The 14,262-nt window shown below is 45.3% G+C and overlaps 38 non-coding genes and 5 pseudogenes across 38 annotated transcripts; all 43 read right to left on the bottom strand.

Moving 5' to 3' along the window:
• Positions 1 to 120: 120 nt before the first annotated feature.
• LOC118950621 lies at positions 121 to 239 on the bottom strand. The gene has a single exon (XR_005042548.1). It is a non-coding gene; the product is annotated as a 5S ribosomal RNA (ribosomal RNA).
• Positions 240 to 416: 177 nt separating this feature from the next.
• Positions 417 to 535, bottom strand: LOC118950620. Its single transcript, XR_005042547.1, has one exon. It is a non-coding gene; the product is annotated as a 5S ribosomal RNA (ribosomal RNA).
• A 177-nt stretch (positions 536 to 712) lies between these two features.
• Positions 713 to 831, bottom strand: LOC118950998. Its single transcript, XR_005042925.1, has one exon. It is a non-coding gene; the product is annotated as a 5S ribosomal RNA (ribosomal RNA).
• A 177-nt stretch (positions 832 to 1,008) lies between these two features.
• On the bottom strand, positions 1,009 to 1,127 carry LOC118950997. The gene has a single exon (XR_005042924.1). It is a non-coding gene; the product is annotated as a 5S ribosomal RNA (ribosomal RNA).
• A 177-nt stretch (positions 1,128 to 1,304) lies between these two features.
• Positions 1,305 to 1,423, bottom strand: LOC118950619. The gene has a single exon (XR_005042546.1). It is a non-coding gene; the product is annotated as a 5S ribosomal RNA (ribosomal RNA).
• A 260-nt stretch (positions 1,424 to 1,683) lies between these two features.
• Positions 1,684 to 1,802, bottom strand: LOC118950996. The gene has a single exon (XR_005042923.1). It is a non-coding gene; the product is annotated as a 5S ribosomal RNA (ribosomal RNA).
• A 177-nt stretch (positions 1,803 to 1,979) lies between these two features.
• On the bottom strand, positions 1,980 to 2,098 carry LOC118950720. Its single transcript, XR_005042647.1, has one exon. It is a non-coding gene; the product is annotated as a 5S ribosomal RNA (ribosomal RNA).
• Positions 2,099 to 2,358: 260 nt separating this feature from the next.
• Positions 2,359 to 2,477, bottom strand: LOC118950995. Its single transcript, XR_005042922.1, has one exon. It is a non-coding gene; the product is annotated as a 5S ribosomal RNA (ribosomal RNA).
• Positions 2,478 to 2,654: 177 nt separating this feature from the next.
• LOC118950618 lies at positions 2,655 to 2,773 on the bottom strand. Its single transcript, XR_005042545.1, has one exon. It is a non-coding gene; the product is annotated as a 5S ribosomal RNA (ribosomal RNA).
• Positions 2,774 to 3,033: 260 nt separating this feature from the next.
• On the bottom strand, positions 3,034 to 3,152 carry LOC118951015 (annotated as a pseudogene).
• A 177-nt stretch (positions 3,153 to 3,329) lies between these two features.
• LOC118950616 lies at positions 3,330 to 3,448 on the bottom strand. Its single transcript, XR_005042543.1, has one exon. It is a non-coding gene; the product is annotated as a 5S ribosomal RNA (ribosomal RNA).
• Positions 3,449 to 3,708: 260 nt separating this feature from the next.
• LOC118950993 lies at positions 3,709 to 3,827 on the bottom strand. The gene has a single exon (XR_005042920.1). It is a non-coding gene; the product is annotated as a 5S ribosomal RNA (ribosomal RNA).
• Positions 3,828 to 4,004: 177 nt separating this feature from the next.
• Positions 4,005 to 4,123, bottom strand: LOC118950615. Its single transcript, XR_005042542.1, has one exon. It is a non-coding gene; the product is annotated as a 5S ribosomal RNA (ribosomal RNA).
• Positions 4,124 to 4,383: 260 nt separating this feature from the next.
• On the bottom strand, positions 4,384 to 4,502 carry LOC118950614. Its single transcript, XR_005042541.1, has one exon. It is a non-coding gene; the product is annotated as a 5S ribosomal RNA (ribosomal RNA).
• Positions 4,503 to 4,762: 260 nt separating this feature from the next.
• On the bottom strand, positions 4,763 to 4,881 carry LOC118951022 (annotated as a pseudogene).
• Positions 4,882 to 5,058: 177 nt separating this feature from the next.
• On the bottom strand, positions 5,059 to 5,177 carry LOC118950992. Its single transcript, XR_005042919.1, has one exon. It is a non-coding gene; the product is annotated as a 5S ribosomal RNA (ribosomal RNA).
• A 177-nt stretch (positions 5,178 to 5,354) lies between these two features.
• On the bottom strand, positions 5,355 to 5,473 carry LOC118950613. Its single transcript, XR_005042540.1, has one exon. It is a non-coding gene; the product is annotated as a 5S ribosomal RNA (ribosomal RNA).
• A 260-nt stretch (positions 5,474 to 5,733) lies between these two features.
• Positions 5,734 to 5,852, bottom strand: LOC118950612. The gene has a single exon (XR_005042539.1). It is a non-coding gene; the product is annotated as a 5S ribosomal RNA (ribosomal RNA).
• Positions 5,853 to 6,112: 260 nt separating this feature from the next.
• LOC118950991 lies at positions 6,113 to 6,231 on the bottom strand. Its single transcript, XR_005042918.1, has one exon. It is a non-coding gene; the product is annotated as a 5S ribosomal RNA (ribosomal RNA).
• Positions 6,232 to 6,408: 177 nt separating this feature from the next.
• LOC118951038 lies at positions 6,409 to 6,527 on the bottom strand. The gene has a single exon (XR_005042948.1). It is a non-coding gene; the product is annotated as a 5S ribosomal RNA (ribosomal RNA).
• Positions 6,528 to 6,787: 260 nt separating this feature from the next.
• Positions 6,788 to 6,906, bottom strand: LOC118951037. The gene has a single exon (XR_005042947.1). It is a non-coding gene; the product is annotated as a 5S ribosomal RNA (ribosomal RNA).
• Positions 6,907 to 7,083: 177 nt separating this feature from the next.
• Positions 7,084 to 7,202, bottom strand: LOC118951036. The gene has a single exon (XR_005042946.1). It is a non-coding gene; the product is annotated as a 5S ribosomal RNA (ribosomal RNA).
• A 260-nt stretch (positions 7,203 to 7,462) lies between these two features.
• Positions 7,463 to 7,581, bottom strand: LOC118951021 (annotated as a pseudogene).
• A 177-nt stretch (positions 7,582 to 7,758) lies between these two features.
• LOC118950990 lies at positions 7,759 to 7,877 on the bottom strand. Its single transcript, XR_005042917.1, has one exon. It is a non-coding gene; the product is annotated as a 5S ribosomal RNA (ribosomal RNA).
• A 177-nt stretch (positions 7,878 to 8,054) lies between these two features.
• Positions 8,055 to 8,173, bottom strand: LOC118951035. Its single transcript, XR_005042945.1, has one exon. It is a non-coding gene; the product is annotated as a 5S ribosomal RNA (ribosomal RNA).
• A 260-nt stretch (positions 8,174 to 8,433) lies between these two features.
• On the bottom strand, positions 8,434 to 8,552 carry LOC118950989. Its single transcript, XR_005042916.1, has one exon. It is a non-coding gene; the product is annotated as a 5S ribosomal RNA (ribosomal RNA).
• Positions 8,553 to 8,729: 177 nt separating this feature from the next.
• On the bottom strand, positions 8,730 to 8,848 carry LOC118951034. The gene has a single exon (XR_005042944.1). It is a non-coding gene; the product is annotated as a 5S ribosomal RNA (ribosomal RNA).
• A 260-nt stretch (positions 8,849 to 9,108) lies between these two features.
• Positions 9,109 to 9,227, bottom strand: LOC118951032. The gene has a single exon (XR_005042942.1). It is a non-coding gene; the product is annotated as a 5S ribosomal RNA (ribosomal RNA).
• A 177-nt stretch (positions 9,228 to 9,404) lies between these two features.
• LOC118951031 lies at positions 9,405 to 9,523 on the bottom strand. The gene has a single exon (XR_005042941.1). It is a non-coding gene; the product is annotated as a 5S ribosomal RNA (ribosomal RNA).
• A 260-nt stretch (positions 9,524 to 9,783) lies between these two features.
• Positions 9,784 to 9,902, bottom strand: LOC118951027. The gene has a single exon (XR_005042940.1). It is a non-coding gene; the product is annotated as a 5S ribosomal RNA (ribosomal RNA).
• A 177-nt stretch (positions 9,903 to 10,079) lies between these two features.
• On the bottom strand, positions 10,080 to 10,198 carry LOC118951016. Its single transcript, XR_005042939.1, has one exon. It is a non-coding gene; the product is annotated as a 5S ribosomal RNA (ribosomal RNA).
• A 260-nt stretch (positions 10,199 to 10,458) lies between these two features.
• LOC118951014 lies at positions 10,459 to 10,577 on the bottom strand (annotated as a pseudogene).
• Positions 10,578 to 10,754: 177 nt separating this feature from the next.
• Positions 10,755 to 10,873, bottom strand: LOC118951005. The gene has a single exon (XR_005042932.1). It is a non-coding gene; the product is annotated as a 5S ribosomal RNA (ribosomal RNA).
• A 260-nt stretch (positions 10,874 to 11,133) lies between these two features.
• On the bottom strand, positions 11,134 to 11,252 carry LOC118950994. Its single transcript, XR_005042921.1, has one exon. It is a non-coding gene; the product is annotated as a 5S ribosomal RNA (ribosomal RNA).
• A 177-nt stretch (positions 11,253 to 11,429) lies between these two features.
• LOC118950988 lies at positions 11,430 to 11,548 on the bottom strand. The gene has a single exon (XR_005042915.1). It is a non-coding gene; the product is annotated as a 5S ribosomal RNA (ribosomal RNA).
• A 177-nt stretch (positions 11,549 to 11,725) lies between these two features.
• LOC118950983 lies at positions 11,726 to 11,844 on the bottom strand. The gene has a single exon (XR_005042910.1). It is a non-coding gene; the product is annotated as a 5S ribosomal RNA (ribosomal RNA).
• A 177-nt stretch (positions 11,845 to 12,021) lies between these two features.
• Positions 12,022 to 12,140, bottom strand: LOC118950972. Its single transcript, XR_005042899.1, has one exon. It is a non-coding gene; the product is annotated as a 5S ribosomal RNA (ribosomal RNA).
• Positions 12,141 to 12,400: 260 nt separating this feature from the next.
• Positions 12,401 to 12,519, bottom strand: LOC118951013 (annotated as a pseudogene).
• A 177-nt stretch (positions 12,520 to 12,696) lies between these two features.
• LOC118950961 lies at positions 12,697 to 12,815 on the bottom strand. Its single transcript, XR_005042888.1, has one exon. It is a non-coding gene; the product is annotated as a 5S ribosomal RNA (ribosomal RNA).
• A 260-nt stretch (positions 12,816 to 13,075) lies between these two features.
• Positions 13,076 to 13,194, bottom strand: LOC118950950. The gene has a single exon (XR_005042877.1). It is a non-coding gene; the product is annotated as a 5S ribosomal RNA (ribosomal RNA).
• A 177-nt stretch (positions 13,195 to 13,371) lies between these two features.
• LOC118950987 lies at positions 13,372 to 13,490 on the bottom strand. The gene has a single exon (XR_005042914.1). It is a non-coding gene; the product is annotated as a 5S ribosomal RNA (ribosomal RNA).
• Positions 13,491 to 13,667: 177 nt separating this feature from the next.
• Positions 13,668 to 13,786, bottom strand: LOC118950938. Its single transcript, XR_005042865.1, has one exon. It is a non-coding gene; the product is annotated as a 5S ribosomal RNA (ribosomal RNA).
• A 260-nt stretch (positions 13,787 to 14,046) lies between these two features.
• LOC118950927 lies at positions 14,047 to 14,165 on the bottom strand. The gene has a single exon (XR_005042854.1). It is a non-coding gene; the product is annotated as a 5S ribosomal RNA (ribosomal RNA).
• Positions 14,166 to 14,262: the final 97 nt, after the last annotated feature.

Raw genomic sequence — 14,262 nt, 5'->3', positions numbered from 1 at the left:
ACAGATTGTTGGATGAAATACAAACTAACCTTGCTTACTTATTTCAAAGCGAGGGCACATATTTAAGCCTTGTGGGAAAAAACGGACAAAGAGTTGAAATTCCACTGGGCAGTGACAAAAAGCTTACAGCACCTGGTATTCCCAGGCGGTCTCCCATCCAAGTACTAACCAGGCCCGACCCTGCTTAGCTTCCGAGATCGGACGAGATCAGGCGTACTCAGGCCGGTGTGGCCGTAAGCGAAAGGCAATCTCAAAAAGTGGATGAAATTGCATATACTGTAGCCATCATTTGTAGCACAGATTGTTGGATGAAATACAAACTAACCTTGCTTACTTATTTCAAAGCGAGGGCACATATTTCAGCCTTGTGGGAAAAAACGGACAAAGAGTTGAAATTCCACAAGGCAGTGACAAAAAGCTTACAGCACCTGGTATTCCCAGGCGGTCTCCCATCCAAGTACTAACCAGGCCCGACCCTGCTTAGCTTCCGAGATCGGACGAGATCAGGCGTACTCAGGCCGGTGTGGCCGTAAGCGAAAGGCAATCTCAAAAAGTGGATGAAATTGCATATACTGTAGCCATAATTTGTAGCACAGATTGTTGGATGAAATACAAACTAACCTTGCTTACTTATTTCAAAGCGAGGGCACATATTTCAGCCTTGTGGGAAAAAACGGACAAAGAGTTGAAATTCCACAAGGCAGTGACAAAAAGCTTACAGCACCTGGTATTCCCAGGCGGTCTCCCATCCAAGTACTAACCAGGCCCGACCCTGCTTAGCTTCCAAGATCGGACGAGATCAGGCATACTCAGGCCGGTGTGGCCGTAAGCGAAAGGCAATCTCAAAAAGTGGATGAAATTGCATATACTGTAGCCATAATTTGTAGCACAGATTGTTGGATGAAATACAAACTAACCTTGCTTACTTATTTCAAAGCGAGGGCACATATTTCAGCCTTGTGGGAAAAAACGGACAAAGAGTTGAAATTCCACAAGGCAGTGACAAAAAGCTTACAGCACCTGGTATTCCCAGGCGGTCTCCCATCCAAGTACTAACCAGGCCCGACCCTGCTTAGCTTCCAAGATCGGACGAGATCAGGCATACTCAGGCCGGTGTGGCCGTAAGCGAAAGGCAATCTCAAAAAGTGGATGAAATTGCATATACTGTAGCCATAATTTGTAGCACAGATTGTTGGATGAAATACAAACTAACCTTGCTTACTTATTTCAAAGCGAGGGCACATATTTCAGCCTTGTGGGAAAAAACGGACAAAGAGTTGAAATTCCACAAGGCAGTGACAAAAAGCTTACAGCACCTGGTATTCCCAGGCGGTCTCCCATCCAAGTACTAACCAGGCCCGACCCTGCTTAGCTTCCGAGATCGGACGAGATCAGGCGTACTCAGGCCGGTGTGGCCGTAAGCGAGAAACTATCTCTTGGTGCACTATGTAAAGTCAAAGTGAGCCTGATTAACAGCTGTTGCATTTCCACCATTTAGATAAGCATCTTTGTGTCACTCAAAAAGTGGAAGAAATTGCATATACTGTAGCCATAATTTGTAGCACAGATTGTTGGATGAAATACAAACTAACCTTGCTTACTTATTTCAAAGCGAGGGCACATATTTCAGCCTTGTGGGAAAAAACGGACAAAGAGTTGAAATTCCACAAGGCAGTGACAAAAAGCTTACAGCACCTGGTATTCCCAGGCGGTCTCCCATCCAAGTACTAACCAGGCCCGACCCTGCTTAGCTTCCAAGATCGGACGAGATCAGGCATACTCAGGCCGGTGTGGCCGTAAGCGAAAGGCAATCTCAAAAAGTGGATGAAATTGCATATACTGTAGCCATAATTTGTAGCACAGATTGTTGGATGAAATACAAACTAACCTTGCTTACTTATTTCAAAGCGAGGGCACATATTTCAGCCTTGTGGGAAAAAACGGACAAAGAGTTGAAATTCCACAAGGCAGTGACAAAAAGCTTACAGCACCTGGTATTCCCAGGCGGTCTCCCATTCAAGTACTAACCAGGCCCGACCCTGCTTAGCTTCCGAGATCGGACGAGATCAGGCGTACTCAGGCCGGTGTGGCCGTAAGCGAGAAACTATCTCTTGGTGCACTATGTAAAGTCAAAGTGAGCCTGATTAACAGCTGTTGCATTTCCACCATTTAGATAAGCATCTTTGTGTCACTCAAAAAGTGGAAGAAATTGCATATACTGTAGCCATAATTTGTAGCACAGATTGTTGGATGAAATACAAACTAACCTTGCTTACTTATTTCAAAGCGAGGGCACATATTTCAGCCTTGTGGGAAAAAACGGACAAAGAGTTGAAATTCCACAAGGCAGTGACAAAAAGCTTACAGCACCTGGTATTCCCAGGCGGTCTCCCATCCAAGTACTAACCAGGCCCGACCCTGCTTAGCTTCCAAGATCGGACGAGATCAGGCATACTCAGGCCGGTGTGGCCGTAAGCGAAAGGCAATCTCAAAAAGTGGATGAAATTGCATATACTGTAGCCATAATTTGTAGCACAGATTGTTGGATGAAATACAAACTAACCTTGCTTACTTATTTCAAAGCGAGGGCACATATTTCAGCCTTGTGGGAAAAAACGGACAAAGAGTTGAAATTCCACAAGGCAGTGACAAAAAGCTTACAGCACCTGGTATTCCCAGGCGGTCTCCCATCCAAGTACTAACCAGGCCCGACCCTGCTTAGCTTCCGAGATCGGACGAGATCAGGCGTACTCAGGCCGGTGTGGCCGTAAGCAAGAAACTATCTCTTGGTGCACTATGTAAAGTCAAAGTGAGCCTGATTAACAGCTGTTGCATTTCCACCATTTAGATAAGCATCTTTGTGTCACTCAAAAAGTGGAAGAAATTGCATATACTGTAGCCATAATTTGTAGCACAGATTGTTGGATGAAATACAAACTAACCTTGCTTACTTATTTCAAAGCGAGGGCACATATTTCAGCCTTGTGGGAAAAAACGGACAAAGAGTTGAAATTCCACAAGGCAGTGACAAAAAGCTTACAGCACCTGGTATTCCCAGGCTGTCTCCCATCCAAGTACTAACCAGGCCCGACCCTGCTTAGCTTCCGAGATCGGACGAGATCAGGCGTACTCAGGCCGGTGTGGCCGCAAGCGAAAGGCAATCTCAAAAAGTGGATGAAATTGCATATACTGTAGCCATAATTTGTAGCACAGATTGTTGGATGAAATACAAACTAACCTTGCTTACTTATTTCAAAGCGAGGGCACATATTTCAGCCTTGTGGGAAAAAACGGACAAAGAGTTGAAATTCCACAAGGCAGTGACAAAAAGCTTACAGCACCTGGTATTCCCAGGCGGTCTCCCATCCAAGTACTAACCAGGCCCGACCCTGCTTAGCTTCCGAGATCGGACGAGATCAGGCGTACTCAGGCCGGTGTGGCCGTAAGCGAGAAACTATCTCTTGGTGCACTATGTAAAGTCAAAGTGAGCCTGATTAACAGCTGTTGCATTTCCACCATTTAGATAAGCATCTTTGTGTCACTCAAAAAGTGGAAGAAATTGCATATACTGTAGCCATAATTTGTAGCACAGATTGTTGGATGAAATACAAACTAACCTTGCTTACTTATTTCAAAGCGAGGGCACATATTTCAGCCTTGTGGGAAAAAACGGACAAAGAGTTGAAATTCCACAAGGCAGTGACAAAAAGCTTACAGCACCTGGTATTCCCAGGCGGTCTCCCATCCAAGTACTAACCAGGCCCGACCCTGCTTAGCTTCCAAGATCGGACGAGATCAGGCATACTCAGGCCGGTGTGGCCGTAAGCGAAAGGCAATCTCAAAAAGTGGATGAAATTGCATATACTGTAGCCATAATTTGTAGCACAGATTGTTGGATGAAATACAAACTAACCTTGCTTACTTATTTCAAAGCGAGGGCACATATTTCAGCCTTGTGGGAAAAAACGGACAAAGAGTTGAAATTCCACAAGGCAGTGACAAAAAGCTTACAGCACCTGGTATTCCCAGGCGGTCTCCCATCCAAGTACTAACCAGGCCCGACCCTGCTTAGCTTCCGAGATCGGACGAGATCAGGCGTACTCAGGCCGGTGTGGCCGTAAGCGAGAAACTATCTCTTGGTGCACTATGTAAAGTCAAAGTGAGCCTGATTAACAGCTGTTGCATTTCCACCATTTAGATAAGCATCTTTGTGTCACTCAAAAAGTGGAAGAAATTGCATATACTGTAGCCATAATTTGTAGCACAGATTGTTGGATGAAATACAAACTAACCTTGCTTACTTATTTCAAAGCGAGGGCACATATTTCAGCCTTGTGGGAAAAAACGGACAAAGAGTTGAAATTCCACAAGGCAGTGACAAAAAGCTTACAGCACCTGGTATTCCCAGGCGGTCTCCCATCCAAGTACTAACCAGGCCCGACCCTGCTTAGCTTCCGAGATCGGACGAGATCAGGCGTACTCAGGCCGGTGTGGCCGTAAGCGAGAAACTATCTCTTGGTGCACTATGTAAAGTCAAAGTGAGCCTGATTAACAGCTGTTGCATTTCCACCATTTAGATAAGCATCTTTGTGTCACTCAAAAAGTGGAAGAAATTGCATATACTGTAGCCATAATTTGTAGCACAGATTGTTGGATGAAATACAAACTAACCTTGCTTACTTATTTCAAAGCGAGGGCACATATTTCAGCCTTGTGGGAAAAAACGGACAAAGAGTTGAAATTCCACAAGGCAGTGACAAAAAGCTTACAGCACCTGGTATTCCCAACCTGTCTCCCATCCAAGTACTAACCAGGCCCGACCCTGCTTAGCTTCCGAGATCGGACGAGATCAGGCGTACTCAGGCCGGTGTGGCCGCAAGCGAAAGGCAATCTCAAAAAGTGGATGAAATTGCATATACTGTAGCCATAATTTGTAGCACAGATTGTTGGATGAAATACAAACTAACCTTGCTTACTTATTTCAAAGCGAGGGCACATATTTCAGCCTTGTGGGAAAAAACGGACAAAGAGTTGAAATTCCACAAGGCAGTGACAAAAAGCTTACAGCACCTGGTATTCCCAGGCGGTCTCCCATCCAAGTACTAACCAGGCCCGACCCTGCTTAGCTTCCAAGATCGGACGAGATCAGGCATACTCAGGCCGGTGTGGCCGTAAGCGAAAGGCAATCTCAAAAAGTGGATGAAATTGCATATACTGTAGCCATAATTTGTAGCACAGATTGTTGGATGAAATACAAACTAACCTTGCTTACTTATTTCAAAGCGAGGGCACATATTTCAGCCTTGTGGGAAAAAACGGACAAAGAGTTGAAATTCCACAAGGCAGTGACAAAAAGCTTACAGCACCTGGTATTCCCAGGCGGTCTCCCATCCAAGTACTAACCAGGCCCGACCCTGCTTAGCTTCCGAGATCGGACGAGATCAGGCGTACTCAGGCCGGTGTGGCCGTAAGCGAGAAACTATCTCTTGGTGCACTATGTAAAGTCAAAGTGAGCCTGATTAACAGCTGTTGCATTTCCACCATTTAGATAAGCATCTTTGTGTCACTCAAAAAGTGGAAGAAATTGCATATACTGTAGCCATAATTTGTAGCACAGATTGTTGGATGAAATACAAACTAACCTTGCTTACTTATTTCAAAGCGAGGGCACATATTTCAGCCTTGTGGGAAAAAACGGACAAAGAGTTGAAATTCCACAAGGCAGTGACAAAAAGCTTACAGCACCTGGTATTCCCAGGCGGTCTCCCATCCAAGTACTAACCAGGCCCGACCCTGCTTAGCTTCCGAGATCGGACGAGATCAGGCGTACTCAGGCCGGTGTGGCCGTAAGCGAGAAACTATCTCTTGGTGCACTATGTAAAGTCAAAGTGAGCCTGATTAACAGCTGTTGCATTTCCACCATTTAGATAAGCATCTTTGTGTCACTCAAAAAGTGGAAGAAATTGCATATACTGTAGCCATAATTTGTAGCACAGATTGTTGGATGAAATACAAACTAACCTTGCTTACTTATTTCAAAGCGAGGGCACATATTTCAGCCTTGTGGGAAAAAACGGACAAAGAGTTGAAATTCCACAAGGCAGTGACAAAAAGCTTACAGCACCTGGTATTCCCAGGCGGTCTCCCATCCAAGTACTAACCAGGCCCGACCCTGCTTAGCTTCCAAGATCGGACGAGATCAGGCATACTCAGGCCGGTGTGGCCGTAAGCGAAAGGCAATCTCAAAAAGTGGATGAAATTGCATATACTGTAGCCATAATTTGTAGCACAGATTGTTGGATGAAATACAAACTAACCTTGCTTACTTATTTCAAAGCGAGGGCACATATTTCAGCCTTGTGGGAAAAAACGGACAAAGAGTTGAAATTCCACAAGGCAGTGACAAAAAGCTTACAGCACCTGGTATTCCCAGGCGGTCTCCCATCCAAGTACTAACCAGGCCCGACCCTGCTTAGCTTCCGAGATCGGACGAGATCAGGCGTACTCAGGCCGGTGTGGCCGTAAGCGAGAAACTATCTCTTGGTGCACTATGTAAAGTCAAAGTGAGCCTGATTAACAGCTGTTGCATTTCCACCATTTAGATAAGCATCTTTGTGTCACTCAAAAAGTGGAAGAAATTGCATATACTGTAGCCATAATTTGTAGCACAGATTGTTGGATGAAATACAAACTAACCTTGCTTACTTATTTCAAAGCGAGGGCACATATTTCAGCCTTGTGGGAAAAAACGGACAAAGAGTTGAAATTCCACAAGGCAGTGACAAAAAGCTTACAGCACCTGGTATTCCCAGGCGGTCTCCCATCCAAGTACTAACCAGGCCCGACCCTGCTTAGCTTCCGAGATCGGACGAGATCAGGCGTACTCAGGCCGGTGTGGCCGTAAGCGAAAGGCAATCTCAAAAAGTGGATGAAATTGCATATACTGTAGCCATAATTTGTAGCACAGATTGTTGGATGAAATACAAACTAACCTTGCTTACTTATTTCAAAGCGAGGGCACATATTTCAGCCTTGTGGGAAAAAACGGACAAAGAGTTGAAATTCCACAAGGCAGTGACAAAAAGCTTACAGCACCTGGTATTCCCAGGCGGTCTCCCATCCAAGTACTAACCAGGCCCGACCCTGCTTAGCTTCCGAGATCGGACGAGATCAGGCGTACTCAGGCCGGTGTGGCCGTAAGCGAGAAACTATCTCTTGGTGCACTATGTAAAGTCAAAGTGAGCCTGATTAACAGCTGTTGCATTTCCACCATTTAGATAAGCATCTTTGTGTCACTCAAAAAGTGGAAGAAATTGCATATACTGTAGCCATAATTTGTAGCACAGATTGTTGGATGAAATACAAACTAACCTTGCTTACTTATTTCAAAGCGAGGGCACATATTTCAGCCTTGTGGGAAAAAACGGACAAAGAGTTGAAATTCCACAAGGCAGTGACAAAAAGCTTACAGCACCTGGTATTCCCAACCTGTCTCCCATCCAAGTACTAACCAGGCCCGACCCTGCTTAGCTTCCGAGATCGGACGAGATCAGGCGTACTCAGGCCGGTGTGGCCGCAAGCGAAAGGCAATCTCAAAAAGTGGATGAAATTGCATATACTGTAGCCATAATTTGTAGCACAGATTGTTGGATGAAATACAAACTAACCTTGCTTACTTATTTCAAAGCGAGGGCACATATTTCAGCCTTGTGGGAAAAAACGGACAAAGAGTTGAAATTCCACAAGGCAGTGACAAAAAGCTTACAGCACCTGGTATTCCCAGGCGGTCTCCCATCCAAGTACTAACCAGGCCCGACCCTGCTTAGCTTCCAAGATCGGACGAGATCAGGCATACTCAGGCCGGTGTGGCCGTAAGCGAAAGGCAATCTCAAAAAGTGGATGAAATTGCATATACTGTAGCCATAATTTGTAGCACAGATTGTTGGATGAAATACAAACTAACCTTGCTTACTTATTTCAAAGCGAGGGCACATATTTCAGCCTTGTGGGAAAAAACGGACAAAGAGTTGAAATTCCACAAGGCAGTGACAAAAAGCTTACAGCACCTGGTATTCCCAGGCGGTCTCCCATCCAAGTACTAACCAGGCCCGACCCTGCTTAGCTTCCGAGATCGGACGAGATCAGGCGTACTCAGGCCGGTGTGGCCGTAAGCGAGAAACTATCTCTTGGTGCACTATGTAAAGTCAAAGTGAGCCTGATTAACAGCTGTTGCATTTCCACCATTTAGATAAGCATCTTTGTGTCACTCAAAAAGTGGAAGAAATTGCATATACTGTAGCCATAATTTGTAGCACAGATTGTTGGATGAAATACAAACTAACCTTGCTTACTTATTTCAAAGCGAGGGCACATATTTCAGCCTTGTGGGAAAAAACGGACAAAGAGTTGAAATTCCACAAGGCAGTGACAAAAAGCTTACAGCACCTGGTATTCCCAGGCGGTCTCCCATCCAAGTACTAACCAGGCCCGACCCTGCTTAGCTTCCAAGATCGGACGAGATCAGGCATACTCAGGCCGGTGTGGCCGTAAGCGAAAGGCAATCTCAAAAAGTGGATGAAATTGCATATACTGTAGCCATAATTTGTAGCACAGATTGTTGGATGAAATACAAACTAACCTTGCTTACTTATTTCAAAGCGAGGGCACATATTTCAGCCTTGTGGGAAAAAACGGACAAAGAGTTGAAATTCCACAAGGCAGTGACAAAAAGCTTACAGCACCTGGTATTCCCAGGCGGTCTCCCATCCAAGTACTAACCAGGCCCGACCCTGCTTAGCTTCCGAGATCGGACGAGATCAGGCGTACTCAGGCCGGTGTGGCCGTAAGCGAGAAACTATCTCTTGGTGCACTATGTAAAGTCAAAGTGAGCCTGATTAACAGCTGTTGCATTTCCACCATTTAGATAAGCATCTTTGTGTCACTCAAAAAGTGGAAGAAATTGCATATACTGTAGCCATAATTTGTAGCACAGATTGTTGGATGAAATACAAACTAACCTTGCTTACTTATTTCAAAGCGAGGGCACATATTTCAGCCTTGTGGGAAAAAACGGACAAAGAGTTGAAATTCCACAAGGCAGTGACAAAAAGCTTACAGCACCTGGTATTCCCAGGCGGTCTCCCATCCAAGTACTAACCAGGCCCGACCCTGCTTAGCTTCCGAGATCGGACGAGATCAGGCGTACTCAGGCCGGTGTGGCCGTAAGCGAAAGGCAATCTCAAAAAGTGGATGAAATTGCATATACTGTAGCCATAATTTGTAGCACAGATTGTTGGATGAAATACAAACTAACCTTGCTTACTTATTTCAAAGCGAGGGCACATATTTCAGCCTTGTGGGAAAAAACGGACAAAGAGTTGAAATTCCACAAGGCAGTGACAAAAAGCTTACAGCACCTGGTATTCCCAGGCGGTCTCCCATCCAAGTACTAACCAGGCCCGACCCTGCTTAGCTTCCGAGATCGGACGAGATCAGGCGTACTCAGGCCGGTGTGGCCGTAAGCGAGAAACTATCTCTTGGTGCACTATGTAAAGTCAAAGTGAGCCTGATTAACAGCTGTTGCATTTCCACCATTTAGATAAGCATCTTTGTGTCACTCAAAAAGTGGAAGAAATTGCATATACTGTAGCCATAATTTGTAGCACAGATTGTTGGATGAAATACAAACTAACCTTGCTTACTTATTTCAAAGCGAGGGCACATATTTCAGCCTTGTGGGAAAAAACGGACAAAGAGTTGAAATTCCACAAGGCAGTGACAAAAAGCTTACAGCACCTGGTATTCCCAGGCGGTCTCCCATCCAAGTACTAACCAGGCCCGACCCTGCTTAGCTTCCGAGATCGGACGAGATCAGGCGTACTCAGGCCGGTGTGGCCGTAAGCGAAAGGCAATCTCAAAAAGTGGATGAAATTGCATATACTGTAGCCATAATTTGTAGCACAGATTGTTGGATGAAATACAAACTAACCTTGCTTACTTATTTCAAAGCGAGGGCACATATTTCAGCCTTGTGGGAAAAAACGGACAAAGAGTTGAAATTCCACAAGGCAGTGACAAAAAGCTTACAGCACCTGGTATTCCCAGGCGGTCTCCCATCCAAGTACTAACCAGGCCCGACCCTGCTTAGCTTCCGAGATCGGACGAGATCAGGCGTACTCAGGCCGGTGTGGCCGTAAGCGAGAAACTATCTCTTGGTGCACTATGTAAAGTCAAAGTGAGCCTGATTAACAGCTGTTGCATTTCCACCATTTAGATAAGCATCTTTGTGTCACTCAAAAAGTGGAAGAAATTGCATATACTGTAGCCATAATTTGTAGCACAGATTGTTGGATGAAATACAAACTAACCTTGCTTACTTATTTCAAAGCGAGGGCACATATTTCAGCCTTGTGGGAAAAAACGGACAAAGAGTTGAAATTCCACAAGGCAGTGACAAAAAGCTTACAGCACCTGGTATTCCCAGGCTGTCTCCCATCCAAGTACTAACCAGGCCCGACCCTGCTTAGCTTCCGAGATCGGACGAGATCAGGCGTACTCAGGCCGGTGTGGCCGCAAGCGAAAGGCAATCTCAAAAAGTGGATGAAATTGCATATACTGTAGCCATAATTTGTAGCACAGATTGTTGGATGAAATACAAACTAACCTTGCTTACTTATTTCAAAGCGAGGGCACATATTTCAGCCTTGTGGGAAAAAACGGACAAAGAGTTGAAATTCCACAAGGCAGTGACAAAAAGCTTACAGCACCTGGTATTCCCAGGCGGTCTCCCATCCAAGTACTAACCAGGCCCGACCCTGCTTAGCTTCCGAGATCGGACGAGATCAGGCGTACTCAGGCCGGTGTGGCCGTAAGCGAGAAACTATCTCTTGGTGCACTATGTAAAGTCAAAGTGAGCCTGATTAACAGCTGTTGCATTTCCACCATTTAGATAAGCATCTTTGTGTCACTCAAAAAGTGGAAGAAATTGCATATACTGTAGCCATAATTTGTAGCACAGATTGTTGGATGAAATACAAACTAACCTTGCTTACTTATTTCAAAGCGAGGGCACATATTTCAGCCTTGTGGGAAAAAACGGACAAAGAGTTGAAATTCCACAAGGCAGTGACAAAAAGCTTACAGCACCTGGTATTCCCAGGCGGTCTCCCATCCAAGTACTAACCAGGCCCGACCCTGCTTAGCTTCCGAGATCGGACGAGATCAGGCGTACTCAGGCCGGTGTGGCCGTAAGCGAAAGGCAATCTCAAAAAATGGATGAAATTGCATATACTGTAGCCATAATTTGTAGCACAGATTGTTGGATGAAATACAAACTAACCTTGCTTACTTATTTCAAAGCGAGGGCACATATTTCAGCCTTGTGGGAAAAAACGGACAAAGAGTTGAAATTCCACAAGGCAGTGACAAAAAGCTTACAGCACCTGGTATTCCCAGGCGGTCTCCCATCCAAGTACTAACCAGGCCCGACCCTGCTTAGCTTCCAAGATCGGACGAGATCAGGCATACTCAGGCCGGTGTGGCCGTAAGCGAAAGGCAATCTCAAAAAGTGGATGAAATTGCATATACTGTAGCCATAATTTGTAGCACAGATTGTTGGATGAAATACAAACTAACCTTGCTTACTTATTTCAAAGCGAGGGCACATATTTCAGCCTTGTGGGAAAAAACGGACAAAGAGTTGAAATTCCACAAGGCAGTGACAAAAAGCTTACAGCACCTGGTATTCCCAGGCGGTCTCCCATCCAAGTACTAACCAGGCCCGACCCTGCTTAGCTTCCGAGATCGGACGAGATCAGGCGTACTCAGGCCGGTGTGGCCGTAAGCGAAAGGCAATCTCAAAAAGTGGATGAAATTGCATATACTGTAGCCATAATTTGTAGCACAGATTGTTGGATGAAATACAAACTAACCTTGCTTACTTATTTCAAAGCGAGGGCACATATTTCAGCCTTGTGGGAAAAAACGGACAAAGAGTTGAAATTCCACAAGGCAGTGACAAAAAGCTTACAGCACCTGGTATTCCCAGGCGGTCTCCCATCCAAGTACTAACCAGGCCCGACCCTGCTTAGCTTCCGAGATCGGACGAGATCAGGCGTACTCAGGCCGGTGTGGCCGTAAGCGAGAAACTATCTCTTGGTGCACTATGTAAAGTCAAAGTGAGCCTGATTAACAGCTGTTGCATTTCCACCATTTAGATAAGCATCTTTGTGTCACTCAAAAAGTGGAAGAAATTGCATATACTGTAGCCATAATTTGTAGCACAGATTGTTGGATGAAATACAAACTAACCTTGCTTACTTATTTCAAAGCGAGGGCACATATTTCAGCCTTGTGGGAAAAAACGGACAAAGAGTTGAAATTCCACAAGGCAGTGACAAAAAGCTTACAGCACCTGGTATTCCCAGGCTGTCTCCCATCCAAGTACTAACCAGGCCCGACCCTGCTTAGCTTCCGAGATCGGACGAGATCAGGCGTACTCAGGCCGGTGTGGCCGCAAGCGAAAGGCAATCTCAAAAAGTGGATGAAATTGCATATACTGTAGCCATAATTTGTAGCACAGATTGTTGGATGAAATACAAACTAACCTTGCTTACTTATTTCAAAGCGAGGGCACATATTTCAGCCTTGTGGGAAAAAACGGACAAAGAGTTGAAATTCCACAAGGCAGTGACAAAAAGCTTACAGCACCTGGTATTCCCAGGCGGTCTCCCATCCAAGTACTAACCAGGCCCGACCCTGCTTAGCTTCCGAGATCGGACGAGATCAGGCGTACTCAGGCCGGTGTGGCCGTAAGCGAGAAACTATCTCTTGGTGCACTATGTAAAGTCAAAGTGAGCCTGATTAACAGCTGTTGCATTTCCACCATTTAGATAAGCATCTTTGTGTCACTCAAAAAGTGGAAGAAATTGCATATACTGTAGCCATAATTTGTAGCACAGATTGTTGGATGAAATACAAACTAACCTTGCTTACTTATTTCAAAGCGAGGGCACATATTTAAGCCTTGTGGGAAAAAACGGACAAAGAGTTGAAATTCCACTGGGCAGTGACAAAAAGCTTACAGCACCTGGTATTCCCAGGCGGTCTCCCATCCAAGTACTAACCAGGCCCGACCCTGCTTAGCTTCCGAGATCGGACGAGATCAGGCGTACTCAGGCCGGTGTGGCCGTAAGCGAAAGGCAATCTCAAAAAATGGATGAAATTGCATATACTGTAGCCATAATTTGTAGCACAGATTGTTGGATGAAATACAAACTAACCTTGCTTACTTATTTCAAAGCGAGGGCACATATTTCAGCCTTGTGGGAAAAAACGGACAAAGAGTTGAAATTCCACAAGGCAGTGACAAAAAGCTTACAGCACCTGGTATTCCCAGGCGGTCTCCCATCCAAGTACTAACCAGGCCCGACCCTGCTTAGCTTCCAAGATCGGACGAGATCAGGCATACTCAGGCCGGTGTGGCCGTAAGCGAAAGGCAATCTCAAAAAGTGGATGAAATTGCATATACTGTAGCCATAATTTGTAGCACAGATTGTTGGATGAAATACAAACTAACCTTGCTTACTTATTTCAAAGCGAGGGCACATATTTCAGCCTTGTGGGAAAAAACGGACAAAGAGTTGAAATTCCACAAGGCAGTGACAAAAAGCTTACAGCACCTGGTATTCCCAGGCGGTCTCCCATCCAAGTACTAACCAGGCCCGACCCTGCTTAGCTTCCGAGATCGGACGAGATCAGGCGTACTCAGGCCGGTGTGGCCGTAAGCGAGAAACTATCTCTTGGTGCACTATGTAAAGTCAAAGTGAGCCTGATTAACAGCTGTTGCATTTCCACCATTTAGATAAGCATCTTTGTGTCACTCAAAAAGTGGAAGAAATTGCATATACTGTAGCCATAATTTGTAGCACAGATTGTTGGATGAAATACAAACTAACCTTGCTTACTTATTTCAAAGCGAGGGCACATATTTCAGCCTTGTGGGAAAAAACGGACAAAGAGTTGAAATTCCACAAGGCAGTGACAAAAAGCTTACAGCACCTGGTATTCCCAGGCGGTCTCCCATCCAAGTACTAACCAGGCCCGACCCTGCTTAGCTTCCGAGATCGGACGAGATCAGGCGTACTCAGGCCGGTGTGGCCGTAAGCGAGAAACTATCTCTTGGTGCACTATGTAAAGTCAAAGTGAGCCTGATTAACAGCTGTTGCATTTCCACCATTTAGATAAGCATCTTTGTGTCACTCA

This window comes from Oncorhynchus mykiss, unplaced genomic scaffold, assembly GCF_013265735.2.
Source record: "Oncorhynchus mykiss isolate Arlee unplaced genomic scaffold, USDA_OmykA_1.1 un_scaffold_318, whole genome shotgun sequence".
NCBI lineage: Eukaryota > Metazoa > Chordata > Actinopteri > Salmoniformes > Salmonidae > Oncorhynchus > Oncorhynchus mykiss.
This window is presented reverse-complemented; position numbering and strand designations above follow the sequence as displayed.